Raw genomic sequence first — 23,084 nt, 5'->3', positions numbered from 1 at the left:
ATATGGATTGCATTATATTCCCCATTATTGTCTAATTCATATTCAAAGCTCACATCAATGTTGAGTATTGCAATTTGGTGTAATCGATAAAATACGTTTAATTACAATTACTGGAACAGGTTAATCACTGGAATGAAAATGAAGTTCGCACACTTTTCGCAATAATATTTTCGACATATCAGCCATCAAATCCGCGTCATTTATGGGATACGAACAAAAATGACATTGCCGAAGACATTTTACATCGTCTTCGCAAAAAATTGGAAATGGTTTAATTCCGGTTGATACTTCCGGTGGTTCGATATCAATTCTATTCCATTACACGAAAGATGAACTCATCACCAATGTTCGGGCATTGGCCAAATTATCGTAACTACGATTTCTTAAGTGCACGCGCATTCTTAGCTTGTTGACTTAAACTGGAAGATTCAAAGTCAAATTCCGGGAGACTTGCGCTCATACAAATCGATCGAACGTCTTGACAATGAAGACGACGCCGTGAATTATCCAGTGGAATTTCTAAATTCTTTGGAGAGGCTTGGTATGCCACTGCATCATTTGCGTCTCAAATTTGGATCTGTCGTTATTATGTTTCGCAATCTGCGCTATCGAATACAAGGGGGAAGAATGCTTGATTCTACGAATTCCTTTGATTTCTAACGATTTGCCATTTCAGTTCAAACGTATTCCGTTTCCAGTGAAAATTGAATTTGAGATGACAATCAACAGGACACAAGGGTAGTCGCATAGAGTGTGGTATAATTTGGAAATGCCAGATATACGTGGCGTGCTTACGAGTTGGAAAACCGTCTTTTCCGTACATTTACGCATCGGAACAGAAACCAAAAAAGTTGAGAATTCAGCAATTAAAAAAGGAACTGGAGGAGCGTAATTTGCCGATAAGCGGGCAAAAGGCAGATCTGCAGGCACGATTTACGTGAAGCAATGGCAGCGGATGGAATTAATGTGGACAAGTTCGAATTTGATGGGCCAGAAACTTCTACAAAGGTAAAAGAAAAAGTAGAAGAACAACGAACATCATCAAGCGTAGACACGGAACATGCTGTTAGTGGCTATTAAGCAAATAGCAGAAAATGCAGTGCAAACAGAAAATCGTCTGGCACAGCAAAATAGCAGAAAATGTAGTGCAAACAGAAAAATCGTCTGGCACAGTAACGCAAATAGCTGAAAATACATCACAGTTAGAGTCTCGCCTTACACAACAAATGACTGAAAATATATGCAGTTAGAAAAGCGATTGGTACAACAGATTACAGAAAATAATACACAAGTGCAAGAGAAATTTTTCAAAATTTGAAGACGAATTAAGCACAATAAAAATGTCGAAGAAAATTTAAGATCAGAATTTCTTCAACTGAGTAATCGTATGCGAGAAACTGCGAACTGCATGGCCCTGCACCATCAACAAATAATCCAAGACTGAAGGCACCCACATTCGATGGAAGTATTCCATTTCAAATTTTCAAACTTCAGTTTGAAAAGACAGCAATGGCCAATAACTGGAATGCAGCGGACAAAGTGGCGTCCTTGTTTGTATCATTAAAAGGACCTGCGGCAGAAATCCTTCAGACTATTCCAGACTGTGAACGGGACAACTATGAGGCATTGATGAGTGCGATAGAAAGACGATATGGTAGTGAGCACCGGAAACAAATATACCAGAACGAACTGCAAAATAGGGGTCAGAAGATGAACGAGTCATTGCAAGAGTTCGCAACTGAAATAGAACGACTGGCTCATTTGGCAAATGCAGATGCACCTGTGGATTACATTGAGAGGGTAAAAATTCAATGTTTCATAAACGGAATTCGTGATGTGGACACCAAACGCGCCACATATGCATTGCCAAAAAGAACGTTTGCTGAAACGGTTTCGCACGCCCTCACACAGGAAACAGCTTCCCTACTAAGTAAACCAGCACACAAAGTACAAAGGGTTGAAATGGAACAACCGGCACTGATAGAAGAAATATTGAAGACTCTGAAGACAATTGCTCCACCGCGAGTAAATACAACAGGCAGATGTTTCAACTGTGGAAAAGCGGGTCACTTTGCCCGAAATTGCAATATAAAAGTAAACCCATCAAAACGGAAACAACCAACAGAAAACGAGGACGGAGCATCCACATCTCACAAGTCGTTAAACTAAAACGGAACAGTTCAAAGGGGCTTGAGCTGGTTCCCACAACTATTTGCCCCGCCATCTCGATATCACAAATAGGCCGCCATGACAACAATCTTACTATCAACGGTATCGTAAATGGACGACTGTCAACGCTTACTTTGGATACTGGTGCCACACATTCAATTATCCGACCGGATGTGGTAAGAGGAACAGTTGAATCATTAGTCGGTTGCAAGCTTCGAACGGCCACCGGGGCGGAATCAGCTGTCGCGGGAAAGGTGTTTTGCGAAGTGATGATTGGTACCCTGGAAGTTAATCACACCTTCATCGTAGCAGAAATCACGGATGAAATTATAATGGGAGTAGATTTCATGATTGATCACGGGGTTACTTTGGATTTAAACAAGCAAATGCTGTTTTGCCAGAACATGGAGATGCCTATAAACACCGAATATGTGACCAACGTTGAAAGTAAGAGGGTGATTGTTGATGATAATCAGAGTATTCCACCAAAATCTGAGGCGATTTTATGGGCTAAAGTGAATGGAGGAGGTGGGACTGAAGAATTGTGGATTGTGGAACCAACAAAAATAGATACACCCATATTGGTAGGAAGAACGCTTGTGAAAACTAGAGAAGACGCCACCATTCCGGTCAGAGTAGTGAATGAATTCAACACGCCTATAAGTCTGAAGAAAGGAGCGGTAATTGGACAGTGCCAGAATATAAGTGCAATAGCACGATGCGAACGGTCACAACAGAAACCTACTATTGAGCCACAGCAGATAAGTCCTACACTCCTAAACAATTTGCTGATCGAACTGTATGGAAATGAGAAACTAAAAGCAGTAAAACTATTCGAAAACAAGTAAGGAAGGGCTAAGTTCGGGTGTCACCGAACATCTTATACTCTCGCACGATAAAGTGATAATCATGTTTTATTATCCGTCATTTACATATTTTTTTATTTTGCTGTAAAATTAATTAGAATTAAATTCTGAGAGATTTACCGATATTTTCGGTGAAAAATTAGGTTAGGTTAGCTTGGGCACAGAGTTCTTCGTGGTCGATATCAGGGATCTTGAAAAGTTATAGTCCGATCACAACAATTTTTCAACAAGAGATACCTCAGCCCACATACCGTATTGGAGTAAAGTTTTATTCCGCTATGATCATTGGTTTCTAATGTATATATTATACAGAGAAGGCATCAGATGGAATTCAAAATAGCGTTATATTGGAAGAAGGCGTGGTTGAGAACCGATTTCGCCCATATTCAGTATATGTCATCAGGGTGTTAAAAAAATATTAAATACCGAATTTCATTGAAATCGGTCGAGTAGTTCCTGAGTTATGGTTTTTGGTCCATAAGTGGGCGACGCCACGCCCATTTTTAATTTTAAAAAAGCCTGGGTGCAGCTTCCTTCTGCCATTTTTTCCGTAAAATTTTGTGTTTCTGACGTTTTTTGTTAGTCGGTTAACGCACTTTTAGTGATTCTCAACATAACCTTTGTTTGGGAGGTGGGCGTGGTTATTATCCGATTTCTTCCATTTTTGAACTGTATATGGAAATGCCTGAAGGAAACGACTCTATAGAGTTTGGTTGACATAGATATAGCAGTTTCTGAGATATGTACAAAAAACTTAGTAGGGGGCGGGGCCACGCCCACTTTTCCAAAAAAATTACGTCCAAATATGCTCCTCCCTAATGCGATCCTTTGTGCCAAATTTCACTTTAATATCTTCATTTATGGCTTAGTTATGACACTTTATAGGTTTTCGGTTTCCGCCATTTTGTGGGCGTGTCAGTGGACCGATTTTGCCCATTTTCGAACTTGACCTTCTTATGGAGCCAAGAAATACGTGTACCAAGTTTCATCATGATATCTCAATTTTTACTCAAGTTACAGCTTGCACAGACGGACGGACAGACGGACGGACGGACAGACAGACATCCGGATTTCACCTCTACTCGTCACCCTGATCACTTTGGTATACATAACCCTATATCTGACTCTTTTAGTTTTAGGACTTACAAACAACCGTTATGTGAACAAAACTATAATACTCTCTTTAGCAACTTTGTTGCGAGAGTATAAATATGCATCCATATTTGCAAACGAAGGAAACAACACAGGAAGAACCGGCATTGTCAAACATCGCATAAATACTGGAGACGCTAAACCCATCCGACAAGCTCCGCGTAGGGTTCCATTAGCAGAACCTGAGGATGCTAACAAAATTATTGAAGACATGCACAAAAACGGTGTAATCGAACCTTCAATAAAACCATGGAGCTCACCTATCGTCTTAGTTAAAAAGAAATATGGGAGCACCCGTTTCTGCGTAGATTATAGGAAGTTGAATGATGTCACAAAGAAAGACAGTTATCCTCTACCGAGAATCGACGATACATTAGACACCTTGTCTGGAGCGAAATGGTTTTCTACATTAGATCTACAAAGTGGATATTGGCAAGTCGAGATTAATGAACGTGACCGTGAAAAGACCGCTTTCAGTATGGGCGACGGGCTATGGGAATTCTCTGTGATGCCATTTGGGTTATGTAATGCGCCTGCAACGTTTGACTCAACTGGAAGACATGTTTGGTGTATCTTGATGACATTATCATAATGGGAAAAAGTTTTGACGATCATCTGAAAAATCTAGAGGAAGTCTTTCAGCGAATAGCATCAGCCGGATTACGCTTGAATCCCAAAAGAACTACTAGCTGTGTAAATTGTAAAGTATTTGTATGGACAACAATTCTTGCTGAGGACTGATCATGCAGCATTAAAATGGTTATTACAGTTTAAGAATCCGGAAGGCCAAATTGCACGATGGATCGAAAGATTACAGAATTACGACTTCGAAACGGAACATCGAAAGGGGATTCACCACAAAAATGTGGATGCATTATCACGTCGCCCTTGTCCACTGGAATGTAAACATTGCTCCAAATCAGAAGGAAAAGAAGGTATAATCGACGTGCGATTACTGAACATAGAACCTGAAGATGATTGGACTCCTCACCGCATCAGAATCAATCAGCTGGACGACCCTGATATTGCACAGCTGATAATAGCCAAAGAAAAAGGGGTTACGACCACCAAAGGAACAAATAAGTACGAGAGTCCAACGGCAAAAGCATATTGGGCCCAATGGAACAGCATAAACCTCGTTAATGGATACCTTCATCGTACCTGGGAAAGCGAAGATGGCAAACAGTCTCGTCTGCTGATCATAGTACCGAAGTCCATGATCCCGAAAGTGTTGAAAGAATATCACAATGGACCTAGTGGAGGGCACCTTGGAATTACAAAAACTATAGAAAAGATTAAACAATGGTTCTACTGGATCGGTTGTCGAGATTCCATAGCAGAATGGATAAGTAATTGCGTAGAGTGCATGGCAGCTAAAGGTCCTAAAGCCAAAAGTCGCGGTAGGCTACAACAGTACAACGTGGGATCACCATTTGAACGAGTCGCAATGGATGTTGCAGGTCCGTTCCCAACCAGTACGGCCGGAAACAAATATCTACTGGTTGTCATGGACTATTTCAGTAAATGGCCAGAAGTATATGCCTTACCAAACCAGGAAGCGAAGACAGTAGCCGAAGCGTTTGTAGAAAATTGGATAACAAGGTTCGGAGTGCCCGTCGAATTACACTCAGATCAAGGCAGAAATTTCGAATCTTCCATTTTCCAAGAAGTCTGTACATTATTGGACATCCACAAGACACGGACAACAGCGTTACACCCACAATCAGATGGGATGGTAGAGAGATTCAACCGAACGCTCGAAGAACATCTGCGGAAAATCGTTGATAAAGACCAACGGAATTGGGACAAGTGCATACAGATGTTCCTGCTGGCGTATCGTTCAGCGAAGCACGAGACAACTGGTTACACGCCAGCAAAGATTATTTTCGGATCTGATCTGCGACTCCCTGCTGATCTTAAGTTTGGAACGAATCCTACAGCTGTAAGAAATGATGGAGATTATTGTTCTGCCTTAAACGAAGAAATGAATGAATTGCATCTAATGGTAAGACAGCATACGCATCTGATGAGCAATAAGATGAAGGACCGGTTCGATCAAGCGCCAAATTCAAAAGGTTTTGAAGAAGGTGATCTGGTCCTGTTGTACAATCCACTTCGAAAGAAAGGCTTGTCCCCGAAACTGCAGACAGCCTGGGAAGGACCCTATATGGTGATGAAACGACTTAATGACGTGGTATACCGCATACAAAGAAATGGAAAAGCACGATGTAAAATGAAAGTAGTACATTTGGAGAGGCTCGCCCCATTTGGTTCAAGAGGATTTGTGCCTAATCGGGACGATTAGGCTTTAGTGGAGGGCAGTGTTACAAAAGTATTATTAAGTTGGATTTGTATTGCTATATGCATCCCTTATTATGAACAATAGCTGTAGGTATATGGAATAGCATTTGTCTTGTTGTAGACTTCTGGCGCCGCACTGTCTACTTGCCTACTTAAACAATTGCTGAGTCTGGCGTCGCGGCTGTCTGCTTGCGTCTGGCGCCGTATAGCATTATGTTCTGGTAATTTCCAGACGCAATATTCTAGATGGACACGTCGGCATCAGCGAGAAGTGCGTGGCTATATAAGCCGTGGCAGCGCCAACGTAATCAATCAGTGCTAAGAGTAAACTGCTATAGTGTAGACGAGTTGTGAAATAAAGAGTTGTTGAATTAAATTAAACAGTTTTAGTTTTATTTGTCAATCCAGAGATACGAACCTAACAAAGTGAACTAGCAAGCAGTAAATTCGTAACAATATATTCAAACATTCATTAAAAGTTTCATTCGATTGCGAAGTAAATATTTTTAGGTGAAGTGAGTATCATGTTAATTTGCCAAATGCGATATTTTGCAGGTACAGTGCCAGCTGTTAAAATATGCTTCCGCAGCGCAATCTTACGATTCCTGAGTGAGCCCGAGTTTGTACTTTCAAAAATGATGGTACCGTGATTTAGATTGCGCTTAAAAGCGATATTTAATGTGGAAGCTCTTTATTAGGTGTGTGAATGCATATTACTGCTTATACTAGTATACGCATCTCACATGTAGGGGACTCACAGTTTGTCATAAAGAATCGTAAATTCATAAATTTTTAAAATTTTTTGTTGGATTACAATAAAAAAATGGGTTTACGCAATTACAATTCTCAATGCTATGTTTTCAGTTATAACTTTATTAAACTATTTAAAACCTCTATTTAAAACCTTTAACAGTTTAAATGAAGCACTATTAACAACTACCTATGGGTACAAGCTTCTCATGGACTTAGGTTCGTGTTGAAAACACGTCGAAATCTATCAAAAAAATGAATATTGTTTTAAGTTTTAAACTATTATAAACAAAATCACTTTCGTATGTAGAGATAGCAGCATGTTCAAATTTGTTAGTTTTTAAGTTGTGGTAGTTGTAAGAAGTTTTTACTCTTGCAAGATACTGCTACAGATTATTTTAGTTTGGTTAATCTAACGGTGTAAAATTAAGCGATACGAGATGTAAATAATTAGGATGACGAGATAATATGAAATGGAGTAAAAATTGAGATATCGTGATGAAACTTGGTACGCAGGTTCCTTAGTACAAAAAAATTACAAGTAACGTGTTTATTAAGCTTTATAGGTATTAAAGTTATAACCTTACACAAAAATATATACTTTACTTTGTTGTAAGATTTTTGAAAACATTGAATTGTATTCAAAGGCAAATTACCTACAAATATTCGCAGTCTTCTTTTTTGGTTATGTATGTTCTAAGTGATTTCTTTATTATTTGCTTAATTGAACTTTGACAGCCTTCTAGCATTCACGACAAATTAATGTGAAAATGTTTTTCTTTTGTGTTGCACGGACAAGGAATACATTTCGATGCATGATATTAGACATATTGGGGTCAACCCACAATTTTTTGCTATACTACAATAGTACGTTAAATGAATTTAAATGTGTTAAGCCTACCCCCGGGATAAGCTGGCGCACCCTACGAAACATTGCACAATACACCAGATCCAATCGCACCATAACACAACACCAACATAACTCACCACACCTGTACACTAGGGTGGGTCGATTCCGGACTTTTTTCGATTCGGTATTTCTAATAGTGCGGAAAAGTTGCCTTAGTGCTTCCTGATTCCAATGCAACTTTTTGTTTTGAGATCGGATTGCATCTTCAACCCGAACCTCGGCCTTGAAATTTCGGAAATTCGCCTAAAATCGTGAAATTGTCTACCTAGCACCTGAAATACGCATCTCATGGCAAAATGTATAAAACAAAAGTTATTTGTCACGTCATTTGCTACCGAAATGGTATACGTGATCATGGCCGTAGGACGAACCGTTCCCGAGATACGAGCGAAAAGGCGACGCGCCACAGCGCAAGGTGAAAATCGGCTTGCGGCCACACTTCTTGATGTTGATTTCGCCGAGTGCTATCACTCACATTCATTCACCTACGCCAAAGGACACGTTCGGATAGGTCTCCACACAAATATTTTTTCATCGAGTTCCTTCACTCTTGTCGGTGATTTCGCCGAGTTCTATCACTTACATTCATTTCCCTGCGCCATACGACACGTTCGGACTGGTCTCCACATAAATATTTTTTCATCGAGTTCCTTCACTCTTGTCGTTGATTTCGCCAGGTGCTATCACTTATATTCTCTCAACAAAACACAGAACTCAAAATGTCTGTATCTAAATTTAAATTTAGACAGAAATGTCCTGTGTTTGGCATATATCCGTACAATCTCTCTGAGTCCCAGTTACCTACTTACCAGGATGTTCTTTTGTGTTATCAGTTTGAAAGATTTGGTATAGGGCGACTCCGAGGCGACAACTATGAACCTAGGAGTAAAGAGGTTACAGAAATAGTTGCAAAAAAGGTTGAAAATACTTTCAAAAAGTCATCTATTCCGATAGTTTCACACACCAGAGTTGTACAAATGCTCACCACATCTTCTTCTTTACTGGCGTAGACACCGCTTACGCGATTATAGCCAAGTCAACAACAGCGCGCCAGTCGTTTCTTCTCTTCGCTACGTGGCGCCAATTGGATATTCCAAGCGAAGCCAGGTCCTTCTCCACTTGGTCCTTCCAACGGAGTGGAGGTCTTCCTCTTCCTCTGCTTCCCCCGGATACTCGAATACTTTCAGAGCTGGAGTGTTTTCGTCCATTCGGACAACATGACCTAGCCAGCGTAGCCGCTGTCTTTTAATTCGCTGAACTATGTCAATGTCGCCGTATATCTCGTACAGCTCATCGTTCCATCGAATGCGATATTCGCCGTGGCCAACGCGCAAAGGACCATAAATCTTTCGCAGAACTTTTCTCTCGAAAACTCTCAACGTCGACTCATCTGTTGTTGACATCGTCCAGGCCTCTGCACCATATAGCAGGACGGGAATTATGAGTGACTTATAGAGTTTGGTTTTTGTCTGTCGAGAGAGGACTTTGCTTCTCAATTGCCTACTCAGTCCGAAGTAGCACCTGTTGGCAAGAGTTATCCTGCGTTGAATTTCAAAGCTGACATTGTTGGTGGTGTTTACGCTGGTTCCAAGATAGACGAAATTATCTACAACTTCAAAGTTATGACTGTCAACAGTGACGTGAGTGCCAAGTCGCGAGTGCGACGACTGTTTGTTTGATGACAGGAGATATTTCGTCTTGCCCTCGTTCACTGCCAGACCCATTTGCGTTGCTTCCTTGTTCAGTCTGGAGAAAGCAGAACTAACGGCGCGGGTGTTGAGACCGATGATATCAATATCATCGGCATACGCCAGCAGCTGTACACTCTTATAAAAGATTGTACCTGCTCGATTAAGTTCTGCAGCTCGAACTATTTTCTCCAGCAGCAGATTGAAGAAATCGCACGATAGGGAGTCGCCTTGTCTGAAACCTCGTTTGGTATCGAACGGCTCGGAGAGGTCCTTCCCGATCCTGACGGAGCTTTTGGTCCCGCTCAATGTCAGTTTACACAGCCGTATTAGTTTTGCGGGGATACCAAATTCAGACATTGCGGCATAAAGGCAGCTCCTTTTCGTACTGTCGAAAGCAGCTTTAAAATCGACGAAGAGGTGATGTGTGTCGATTCTCCTTTCACGGGTCTTTTCCAAGATTTGGCGCATGGTGAATATCTGGTCGGTTGTTGATTTACCAGGTCTGAAGCCACACTGATAAGGTCCAATCAGTTTGTTGACGGTGGGCTTTAATCTTTCACACAATACGCTCGATAGAACCTTATACGCGATATTAAGGAGGCTAATCCCACGGTAGTTGGCGCAGATTGTGGGGTCTCCTTTTTTATGGATTGGGCATAGCACACTTAAATTCCAATCGTTGGGCATGCTTTCGTCCGACCATATTTTACAAAGAAGCTGATGCATGCTCCTTATCAGTTCTTCGCCGCCGTGTTTGAATAGCTCGGCTGGCAATCCATCCGCCCCCGCCGCTTTGTTGTTCTTCAGGCGGGTAATTGCTATTCGAACTTCTTCTTGGTCGGGCAATGGAACGTCTTTTCCATCGTCATCGATTGGGGAATCGGGTTCGTCTTCTCCTGGCGTTGTGTGTTCATTGCCATTCAGCAGGCTGGAGAAGTGTTCCCTCCATAATTTAAGTATGCTCTGGGCATCGGTGACTAGATCACCTTGGGGGGTTCTACATGAGTATGCTCCGGTCTTGAAACCTTCTGTAAGCCGCCGCATCTTTTGGTAGAATTTTCGAGCATTACCCCTGTCGGCCAGCTTATCAAGCTCTTCGTACTCACGCATTTCGGCCTCTTTCTTTTTCTGTCTACAAATGCATCTCGCTTCCCTCTTCAACTCTCGGTATCTATCCCATCCCGCACGTGTTGTGGTCGATCGTAACGTTGCGAGGTAGGCAGCCTGTTTTCTCTCCGCTGCGACACGGCACTCCTCGTCGTACCAGCTGTTCTTTTGCACCTTCCGAAAACCAATGGTTTCGGTTGCAGCTGTACGTAAGGAGTTTGAAATGCCGTCCCACAGTTCCCTTATACCGAGTTGTTGACGAGTGCTCTCAGAGAGCAGGAGTGCAAGCCGAGTAGAAAATCGCTCGGCTGTCTGTTGTGATTGCAGCTTCTCGACGTCGAACCTTCCTTGTGTTTGTTGGCGTGCGTTTTTTGCTGCACAGAGGCGGGTGCGAATCTTAGCTGCAACAAGATAGTGGTCCGAGTCGATGTTAGGACCTCGGAGCGCACGCACATCTAAAACACTGGAGACGTGTCTTCCGTCTATCACAACATGATCGATCTGGTTGGTAGTTTTTCGATCCGGAGACAGCCAGGTAGTTTGATGAATCTTCTTATGCTGGAATCTAGTACTACAGATAACCATATTTCGGGCCCCGGCGAAGTCGATCAGCCTCAACCCATTTGGGGATGTTTCCTCGTGGAGGCTGAATTTACCGACCGTAGTGCCAAAGATACCTTCTTTGCCCACCCTGGCGTTGAAGTCGCCAAGCACGATTTTGACATCGTGGGGGGGGGCAGCTCTCATAAGCGAGCTCCAAGCGCTCATAAAAGTCATCTTTGGTCACATCGTCCTTCTCTTCCGTCGGGGCGTGGGCGCAAATCAGCGATATGTTGAAGAACCTCGCTTTGATGCGGATTGTGGCTAGACGTTCATTCACCGGAGTGAATGATAGTACTCGGCGACGGAGTCTCTCTCCCACCACGAATCCAACACCAAACTTGCGCTCCTTTATATGGCCACTGTAGTAAATGCCACAAGGACCTACTCGTCTTTGTCCTTGTCCCGTCCATCGCATTTCTTGGACGGCGGTGATGTCAGCCTTTATTTTCACGAGGACATCAACCAGCTGGGCAGCGGCACCTTCCCAATTAAGGGACCGGACATTCCAGGTGCATGCCCTCAATTCGTAGTCCTTATTTCGTTTTCCATGGTCGTCATCAAAAGGGGGGTCTCTCATCCGAGGCTGGTTGTTGCTATTCGCTGGGGTTGTTTTTTTACGTGGCGGGTCCCAAGCCCAGCGCACAACCCTGTGTAGGGGATATTTCGCCTTCTCACGTTAGCTCGCCTTCAAACGGATGTTCTTAGGCTACCCAGAGGATACTTGGTCAAAGACCGGAAGTCGTGAGCTGCTTGAGTCATATGTAAAAGAATCGTTTCTGGCCACTCCCAAGTGAATGGCGATCAGAGAACTTTCCTCACTTGCGTGAACTTCTACATATGACTCCATCCTCCATGCTCACCACATACCATAAGAAATTTCTGACTCTTAAAAAAATGTTTTTAAGGAACCCAATAGGTTTGAGCTCTAAAAGAGACGACTTTGTCTCTTCTGCCGGAAAATTATTTGACATCGCTGCTTGTAAATGCATTTATTTTTCTTCTTGCACTTGTCCAAAGGAAAGGAAAGTTCCTATCAATGAACAACCACTTCTCTTGGACCAGAGAACCACAAGAATTGGTCGCATTGGAAGTGTTGATCTACCTGAAACAAAAAAGATTACAAAGAAAAATGAACGTAAAGAAAAGCTTTCAAAACGTCATTCAACATCAACACTTACCAGAAAAGTATCAGCTAGAACACGTGACCATTCAGATCAGTCAGACTCTCATACAGACGACAACAATGTAGGCGCGTCGCACATTGATTCTTCGAAAAACGATGGTGATGATGAATTTTCTCTTCCATCCTCTAAAACCAAACAAAACACACTAGTAATACAACACACTGCTTTAGCTGCCCAAAGATTTGGAGTAAGTGATAGAGCAGCGGCCTGGATTGATTCATCGGCTTTTCTAGATGCCAAAAAAGCAGGTTTGATAACAGAGGATCAGGCTAGCTTTGTCACTGACAAATGCAAGATTAGTCGGGCAAAACGTAAGTAAAAAGCCGAAAGTATTGACTCCGTATATGGGCTGTATTTTGATGGCCGCAAAGAAAATACACTTACACAAGTCAGCGAAGGTGAAAAGTACTACCGCGACACTGTCAAAGAGGAACATATTTCTCTTATAGCGGAACCTGGTTGTCATTACTTTGGCCACGTCACTTCTCCTTCCGGGTCAGCTGAGGATGAGACGCAAGCTATATGGCAACATTTACAAGACAATTCAGTTGATGTGGAACATCTAGAAGTTGTCGGTGCTGATGGCACCAACACGAACACAGGTTGGAAAGGTGGAATCATTGGGAAACTAGAAGAAAGAATAGGTAGGCCATTACAGTGGGTTGTTTGTCTTCTACATTTCAACGAACTTCCATTCCGTGCTCTTTTCGAACACATAGATGGTGTCTCAAAGAGTCCAAATACATTCTCTGGCGACATAGGTAAACTGCTCCCTTATTGTGAAAAGTTGCCTGTTGTCAAATTGGAAAGTTTTCCATCCTGACAATTACCTTCTGAGGTTATTAATCCGACCCAACTTATCACAGACCAAGCTTATCTCTATAAAATATCAGAAGCTGTTGTTTCCGGTCAATGTTCCTCAGATTTAGCGCCGATGCATCCAGGTAACATGTGCAAATCTCGCTGGCTCAACTGTGCAAATAGAATTCTGAGATTATACATTTCTACTGACAAACCAAAAAAGGAAATAAAGATTTTGGTCAAGTACATACTTACAGTTTACTCACCTTTTTGGTTCTCAATAAGGTTCAACAGTTCAATCAAAGATGGCTCGCGCCATCTTTATGCTGCAATTCAAAGGTCGAGATACTTACCTGCTAAACTGCGCAAGGTTGTCGATTCATCCATTCAACAGAATGCTTTCTTTGCTCTTCCAGAAAACATTCTCCTTAGTATCATGACTGATGACTAGTCAGACTGGTGACAGAAGCATCTTCTAAAGTTATTGTCCCCCAATCTCGTGATCGTTTTACACACTCTACACTGAAATCTAGGCAACAAGTGCCAAAGTTTAGTACAAAATCTGATTTTATCAATAAATTTGACACAGATTCAGACTAAAACAAGCCTGACATATGGTTGGTTGGTTGGGTTGGGCTTGGGAGGAACCCGAAGAGCAGCCACCTCCACGCGGTGGGTTCTGGGTGACCAATACAGGTTAGCTGAGAGCTGCAACAATTTTGACCTTGCGCTGTGGCGCGTCGCCTTTTCGCTCGTATCTCGGGAACGGTTCGTCCTACGGCCATGATCACGTATACCATTTCGGTAGCAAATGACGTGACAAATAACTTTTGTTTTATACATTTTGCCATGAGATGCGTATTTCAGGTGCTAGGTAGACAATTTCACGATTTTAGGCGAATTTCCGAAATTTCAAGGCCGAGGTTCGGGTTGAAGATGCAATCCGATCTCAAAACAAAAAGTTGCATTGGAATCAGGAAGTACTAAGGCAACTTTTCCGCACTATTAGAAATACCGAATCGAAAAAAGTCCGGAATCGACCCACCCTACTGTACACCAACCCACTAAACAAAAAGGATGGTCAACAGGATGGTTGGCGCAATTCGTATACACACATCACTATTCGTTCTCGACACCCATCCCCCGAGCTGCGTAAGCAGTTTTTCGTTTTACGACACCGCTTCCGCCTGTAAATTCGATCAGCCAAAGAAAAATCGTGACATTGGCGGAATTCAAACTGATACACATACATTGTGATTTAAACAATTATCACATTAACATCTTAATCATTAAAATAAAATAATATTTAATTCGTAATCGAAATCAACCGTATTTCCACTTACATATATACATATACTAGCTGACCCGGCGAACTTCGCCCCGCCCAATTTTTATTTTTTTTGGAAGTCATAGACTCGTATAACTTTACCACAAATAATATAAACTTCAAACAACGCATTTTCATTTAATGTTTTTAATGTTTGTAGCGCCATCTACTGTAACATAGCGCACTTACTCAATACAGCTGTTAGCGCCACCAACTGGTGGATAGCTCTTTGCTAATGATAAACAAATAATTTGCAATAAATAAATAATGCGACTATAAGGAGAGTTATAAACTATCCTATCTTTCAAGTTGGACCAAACTGCACACAGTGTTAAAAATTTCATTAAAATCGGTTCAGTATTTTAGGAGTCCATCGCAAACAAACAACGTGACACGTGATTTTTATATATTAAGATGTATGTAGTACTTAGCGAAAGTGTAAGTCAACTATTCACAATTTAAACTCAAGTGTGTGCTTCCCACTAACGTGGGAAACCAAATAAACAGTTAGGTTAAAAAGGCTGATCCCTCAGCGTGTTGGAGGAATCACATTTAGACTGTTCATTGAGTCCTTTATGAAACCAAATGAAAAAACTTATTTGGCTAGATATTCGCTGTTGGCAAAGCGCCCTGAACCTATAACAAATCTTTTAAGGTGATTAATTTTGTCTATTTTTGCTACATAACATGGATGTTTATGTGTATGAGCTCCGAGGTGTTCTCGTCTTGCTCTGACAAAAGCGGTACATTCGAGGAGAAAATATTTAGGTGTTTCTGTCTCATTTTCATCGAAATAGGTGATGCAATTGGTATCCGTAAGATGTCCCATCTTACTGCATGAGTGCTGTCAGTGTCAAGTTAAACCCCTGTAAGCACTGAAAGGTTAGTCCTACTAAGAGCGAAGACCTTCCTAGAGCTCTTCCGATTTACCCTGATTTTAGAGATAAGGAATCTAGACCGTCCTTCATTATTGGATAATATTCGAACGAATATACTCCGTCCAATACGTAGTGCAAAAAATATAGTAGCCGTTGCTGTGAGTGTACACGAAGACCGTGGAAAGTCGGTTCAGCGCGGTTCACAGTAATTCGGACTGGCGCATTTTATGTCGAGTTCTAAAAGTAAAAACTCTCAAAATACAGCTTGTACAAGAACTGAAGCCGCCTGACCTTCCCAACCGACATCGCTTCGGGGCTCTGTGCTCTTGAAAAGATCCAAGAAGAACTGAAGCTTTTTTCTGGCCAGATGGATATGCAAATAAGCGAAATTGTCGCATTTGGGACGAAGAGCACCCTGAAGAAATTTAAAAGCTGCCTTTTATCTAGAAAAAAAAAAACGGTTTGATGTGATTTGTGCACCGGTGGAATCATCGGTCCACATTTCTCCAAAAATGATAGCGTTGAGAACGCAACCGTCAATGGTGACTATTATCACGCCATCATAACCGACTTTTTGATGCCTAAAATTGAAGTTTCTGATTTCATCACTATTTGGTTCCTGTTTCGATTCAGGCCTTGGAGCAAGACATCACGCGTGTCATTCGCCAATTACCTGTTGAAATTATCGAACGACTCATCGAAAATTGGACTTAATGGATAGATCATCTGAGACGTAGCGGTGGCTAACATTTGAAAGAGATTATCTTCAAAAAATAACTGCCAATTAAATTTTAAGTAACTGGGGTTTTTCTTTAAAATGTAGGGAATTTCAAAATGGATCACCCCTTATAGTAGGTGCGCTTTTAAAAGGTCAGCTTTAATGGTTATGACTTTATTTGGCTACTTGCCTTGGTTTTAACAACACGAATAATTAACGTCACTATAAATTCAAATACCAACTCAACTGTTGCATTCAGCGTGCGTATAGCTTAGCTGATAATATCTACATGAAGGCAACAATTCACATTTGAAGTTACTTGGTTGGTTTAGAAGAACAAAAAAGTGTATACAACGAGTTGTGACAAAATGTTTGAAATGGAGAGCAGGTAAAATTCGCTCGGAAATTATATAACGAGAATTGATAAAAAGAGGGAGAGAGAGATCCCGTTTAGTTTTCCACTTGAACTCAAAAAGAAAAAAAAAACAGCTCGCAGTCAGACAGCATTTAATTGCGCACTAACCCCACCAACACGCACAGTGTGTCACTCCAATAAGAAGCGGGTAGTAAAAACCTACCTTTGAGAGCTAATTCATATTGAACATAATTCTTTCCCTGTATAAATCAAATGTTTGAGGTCAATTTGAATTCGTATTGAAGTAACTATTACCGTATCCTTATTAATGTATGTAGATGTTTTTTTAGAAATAGCTAATAATAATCTTCTTCTGCTTTACTGGAGTAGACACCGCTTACGCGATTATAGCCGAGTTAGCAACAGCGCGCCAGTTATTTCTTCTCTTCGCTATATGGCGCCATTGGATATTCCAAGCGAAGCCAGGTCCTTCTCCACTAGGTCCTTCAAACGGAGTGGAGGTGTTCTTTTCCTCTTCCTCTGCTTACCCCGACGGGTACTGCATCGAATACTTTTAGAGCTGGAGTGTTTTCGTCCATCCGGACAACAGGACCTAGCCAGCGTGCCGCTGCTTTTTAATTCGCTGAACTATGTCAATGTCGTCGTATATCTCGTACAGCTCATCGAACCATCGAATGCGATATTCGCCGTGGCCAATGCGCAAAGGACCATAAATCTTTCGCAGAACCTTTCTCTCGGAAACTCGTAAAGTCGACTCATCCGTTGTTGTCATCGTCCAAGCCTCTGCACCATATAGCAAGACGGGAGTTATGAGCGACTTATAGAGTTTGGCTTTTGTTCGTCGAGAGAGGACTTTACTTTTTAATTGCCTACTCAGTCCGAAGTAGCACCTGTTGGCAAGAGCAATCCTGCGTTGGACTTCCGGGCTGACATTGTTGGTGGTGTTAATACTGGTTCCTAAATTAACGAAATTATCTACAACTTCAAAGTTATGACTGTCAACAGTGACGTGAGAGCCAAGTCGCGAGTGCGACGACTGTTTGTTTGATGACAGGAGATATTTCGTCTTGCCCTCGTTCTCCACCAGACCCATTTGTTTTGCTTCCTTGTCCAGTCTGGAGAAAGCAGAACTAACGGCGCGGGTGTTAAGGCCAACGATATCAATATCAGCTCGGAGAGGTCCTTCCCGATCCTGACGGAGCTTTTCGTGATGCTTAACGTGAGTTTGCACAGCTCCTTTTCGTGCTGTCGAAAGCAGCTTTGAAATTGAAGAAAAGGTGGTGTGTGTCGATTCTCCTTTCACAGGTCTTTTCCAAGATTTGGCGCATGGAGAATATCTGGTCGGTTGTTGATTTGCCAGGTCTAAAGCCACACTGATAAGGTCCAATCAGTTTGTTGACGGTGGGCTCTAATCTTTCACACTTATATACGCTGTCGAGGAGGCTTATCCCACGGTAGTTGGCGCAGATTGTGGGGTCTCTTTTTTTAGATTGGGCATAGCACACTTAAATTCCAATCGTTGGGCATGCTTTCGTCCAACTATATTTTACAAAGAAGCTGATGCATGCTCCTTATCAGTTCTTCGCCGCCGTGTTTGACTAGCTCGGTCGGCAGTCCATCGGCCCCCGCCGCGTTGTTGTTCTTCAGGCGCGTAATTGTTACTCGAACTTCTTCATGGTCGGGCAATGGAACGTCTGCTCCATCGTCATCGATTGGGGTATCGGGTTCACCTTCTCCTGGTGTTGTGCGTTCACTGCCATTCAGCAGGCTGGAGAAGTGTTCCCTCCATAATTTAAGTATGTATCGGTGACTAGATTACCTTTGGGAGTTCTACAAGAGCATGCTCCGGTCTTGAAACCTTGTGTAAGCCGCCGCATTTTTTCGTAGAATTTTCGAGCATTACCCCTGTCGGCCAGCTTATCAAGCTCTTCGTACTCACGCATTTCGGCCACTTTCTTTTTCTGTCTGCAAATGCGTCTCGCTTCCCTCTTCAACTCCCGGTATCTATCCCATCCCACACGTGTTGTGGCGGCAGCCTGTTTTCTCCCCGCTGCGACACGGCACTCCTCGTCGTACCAGCTGTTCTTTTGCACTTTCCGAAAACCAATACGTAAGGAGTTTGAAATGCCGTCCCACAGTTCCCTTTTACCGAGTTGTTGACGAGTGCTCTCAGAGAACAGGCCGAGTAGAAAATCGTTCGGCTGTCTGTTGTGAATGAACTTCTTGACGTCGAACCTTCCTTGTGTTTGTTGGCGTGCTCTTTTTGGTGCACAGAGGCGGGTGCGAATCTTTGCTGCAACAAGATATTGGTCCGAGTCGATGTTAGGACCTCGGAGCGCACGCACATCTAAAACACTGGAGACGTATCTTCTGTCTATCACAACATGATCGATCTGGTTAGTGGTTCTTCGATCCGGAGACAGCCTGGTAGCTTGATGAATGTTCTTATGCTGGAATCTAGTACAGATAAACATATTTCGAGCCCCGGGGGATTGTGGCTAGACGTTCATTCACCGGAGGGAATGAAAGTACTTGGCGACGGAGTCTCTCTCCTACCACGAATCCAACACCAAACTTGCGCTCCTTTATATGGCCACTATAGTAAATGTCACAAGGACCTACTCGTCTTTACGAGGACATCTACCAGCTGGGCAGCGGCACCTTCCCAATTAAGGGATCCTTATTTCGTTTGCCATGGTCGTCATCAAAAGGGGGGTCTCTCATCCAAAGCAATTGGTAATTTTTCATTGGGGGTGTTTTTTTACGTGGCGGGTCCCAAACTCAGAGCACAACCCTATGCAGGGGATGTTTCGCCTTCTCACTTTAGCTCGCCTTCAAGCGGATGTTCTTAGGCTACCTAGAGGATACTTGCCCAAAGACCAGAAGTCGTGAGCTGCTTGAGTCATATGTAAAAGAATCGTTTCTGGTCACTCCCAAGTGAATGGCGATCAGAGAACTTTCCTTACTTGCATGAACTTCTACACATGACTCCATCCTCCAATAATCAGTATAGACATTATTAGATAACATAGCTTTTTTGTGAAACTCTTATAAGACTAATTTTATTTAACCCTTATTTTATATTGTCGATACGTTAGATTTCAAGTGATCCCTGGAAACTAAATGCAAATATTCAATTGGTCGTGGAAAAAAGAAAATTTTGCAGCTAATCAACCAAATGACAAACGTTTCACTTCAATAACAAAAAAGGTTGCTGTAACAGAAACAATGACAAATAAAATGAAAGGCAAACAAATCGATTTCGAAATCTGTTGGCGTATTTATCCTGACCATTTGTATAGAGAATATTTTATTTTTCACACAAAGAAATATGCTCATTTGGTGTTTTATCTCTTAATAGCCCTTGTGTTCGGTGAAAATTTCCTGAAGCGCGACAACTTTGATATTATTGGTGACGGCCTAACAATTTTTGTTATTAGGGAATATGGCAAGTGATAATAATGCGGTTGTTGTTGTTACCGGTTTACATATAGTATATTTGAATTTCATTGTTGTTGGTGCTATTACCGCTGGCATTTTTCTAGCAGAACTGACGCAAAAATATATACAGTCATATAAAAATTAGATGAAATACAGCCGCACTTCCATATACAAGTATATATTATGTACAACACAAAATGCAAACTGAACATATTGTTGAGGAGGGACACATAAGCTGATGTAAAACTTTTTAAAATAAATTTCTATTATTGTTGCTGTTAGCAGGCCTTTGGTGTCAATTCTGTAAAATTCATGGCAGCGATAGCAGTAACAACACCACAAACATATTCATATGCGCCAAAATGTGTGTTAATTTATGTTATTTTATTTCTTTTATTTTTCATTTTTGAAAGTTCTACAATACAATTGTACAATTGTAGCCTTTCTGCCTATTCTCCGCTCTGTATACACTAATTTTTACATAACTCAAAAACAGACAGACTGACAAGCAAATAATTTCCATTCAAGTAACGCTGCATACGTAAGTTAAAAAATCTGGTTGATGCATGCTGTTATTGCAATTTATATATTTTTTTGACATAACGGCTTTATTTATTTTTATTTTAATCAAATTTCATAATCGAGTATGAGTAACTTTCGATAATTTCAAAATTATTCCAACCAGTTATTTATGCATATCACAAAATATCGAGTAAAACTGCCGACCTGCGATGCTAAAGCTAGATGGCTCTACACTAAACATTGAATGAACAAATAGGAAAACAACCTATTCAGAAAAATCAAGAACAGTGAGATATGTTAATTCTTTCTCAGAGCATGGCAAATTTTTATTTTTTAATACGAGATCATAGCGTTTTTAACCTCACAACAAATTTTGCCAGCAGAAATCACGAAAGCAAATGTGCTAACTTTTAATTTTTGTGCTGCCCACACATTCTCAAATTCCAGTGATCAAACTTTTTCCACAAAATTTTCATTGAAAATTCTTTATGGCAAGAAATACGGTTTGGGCTGCATCCGAAATTAGCCTTTATCGTTATCGTTGTTGTTGTCATGGTACCTAATTCCAACTAAATTAAACAAACGAAATATGAAAAATCAAAACAAACAAATAAGCGTTTACGATTGAAATTCGTGAATTACAAGCGAAGTTAAAAAACACTAAAGGAGGATTTGATCCCAAACATAAAAGTACAACTGAAGCAAACTTTGAAATGCAACCATCGCTCGAAAATAAATCTATCTGCAAACAAAAGTTCATATCCCTCGAAATCACTCCCTTGCACCAATCATAATGGGTCCCACTTAGGATCCTATTTAAATTCAGGTGTTTTTCTGTGAAAGTTTGAAGGAGTGATACATTTTTTAGAGCATTTTATTCGCTTTTACTAATAGCAATTTTAATTAAATTGATTAATATCATCGCCAATTTACTAAGTTGTCAAATATCTACCTTCTCCACTTTATAAAAAGTATAAAAAAGATCGGATTTATTCAAATATGCCCCGTTTTGTTCGATAATCTGTTTCCATCTAGACGGAAACTTCATAAGCGGATTTTCTTTCAACGAAGGAAAACTTAAAAATATCGCGAATTTCGGCGTTAGTGAACTTTATGCTTACACGTCTGTAAGTGTTGAACGCAATATCCAAACTAATCATGCACAGCGTCGTTTTGTAGGTTACGTCAAGACCTTTCAAAGATGTATTGTATTACCAGATACGAATCCTGTAGCGCTTTATACATAGCCGCGAAATTCAAAAGATAAAAATTCGGAAGAGAGATATTTTCCAACCTAATATAAATGTTCAACTAATCATAGTACTAATAATATTCCAATTTATTCTATAAAACATAAAAGAAGCCCTATAATATAGTGACCTTTGACGGGAAACTTCATAGATATAGCGATGTGTAATATTTATATTTTCACCTTTCGTTGTTTTATACAATCCAATTGGTTTCCATAACGTTTATTCATTCTTTACAATTTACACTTGGGTATCAATATTTATACCAACTAACAAACTTCACACAAGAATGTTGAACCTTTCATTGGCGCGTAGCTTTTGTTCTCATAAGAATTCAGTGGTATTGCGTTCACTCATTTGCAAAGGGATGCACACCATATGTACTCAATCTATCTTAATATAGAAAACACACAGCTGCTGAGGTTACACTGCCTACATATACAATATATTGTATTGTATATGAATATTCCTTACGACACACTTGCACTCAATTAACTATACATTGAGTCATACCTGAACCCGTATGCACTTGTGTACTGAGGACGGCTCAAATTGGCTGCCACGTGAAAGACTCCGTGTGAATGAACATATGTAGCAGAAGCTATGATGGCGTTTTGTATCAAACTTGTGCAAGGATACCAAGTGCTGCTCATTGTGACGAAAAGTGCACAACACAAGCAAATAATTGCACAATTATGAGGCAAGCGGCATATATTATAATTGTCATTGTTTTCTCAGCTTGTGGTTCGATTGTTCTAACTGTGCCTATTAGACCATATTTCAAATGTAAGTTCATCATATAGTACACCGTGTCGTATGAGCAACACCAAATTTATAAGGCTCTTGTATGCCAAAAAATTCCATATGAAAATTAAAATTTCACCACATGGAGTACACTAACTTTGAAGTTTGTAATAGCCTTGACAGACGGCAGCGTTAATTCGGATTAACTGAATCAATACCTAACTCTTAATTAATTCTTAAAATATTAGAGAGTTAATGGCATTTTCGTTGGCAACATTATTAAAAATGGCCAAT

The sequence above is a fragment of the Bactrocera dorsalis genome, chromosome 1 (genome assembly GCF_023373825.1).
Source record: "Bactrocera dorsalis isolate Fly_Bdor chromosome 1, ASM2337382v1, whole genome shotgun sequence".
Lineage (NCBI taxonomy): Eukaryota > Metazoa > Arthropoda > Insecta > Diptera > Tephritidae > Bactrocera > Bactrocera dorsalis.
Note: the sequence above shows the minus strand (reverse complement) of the source record.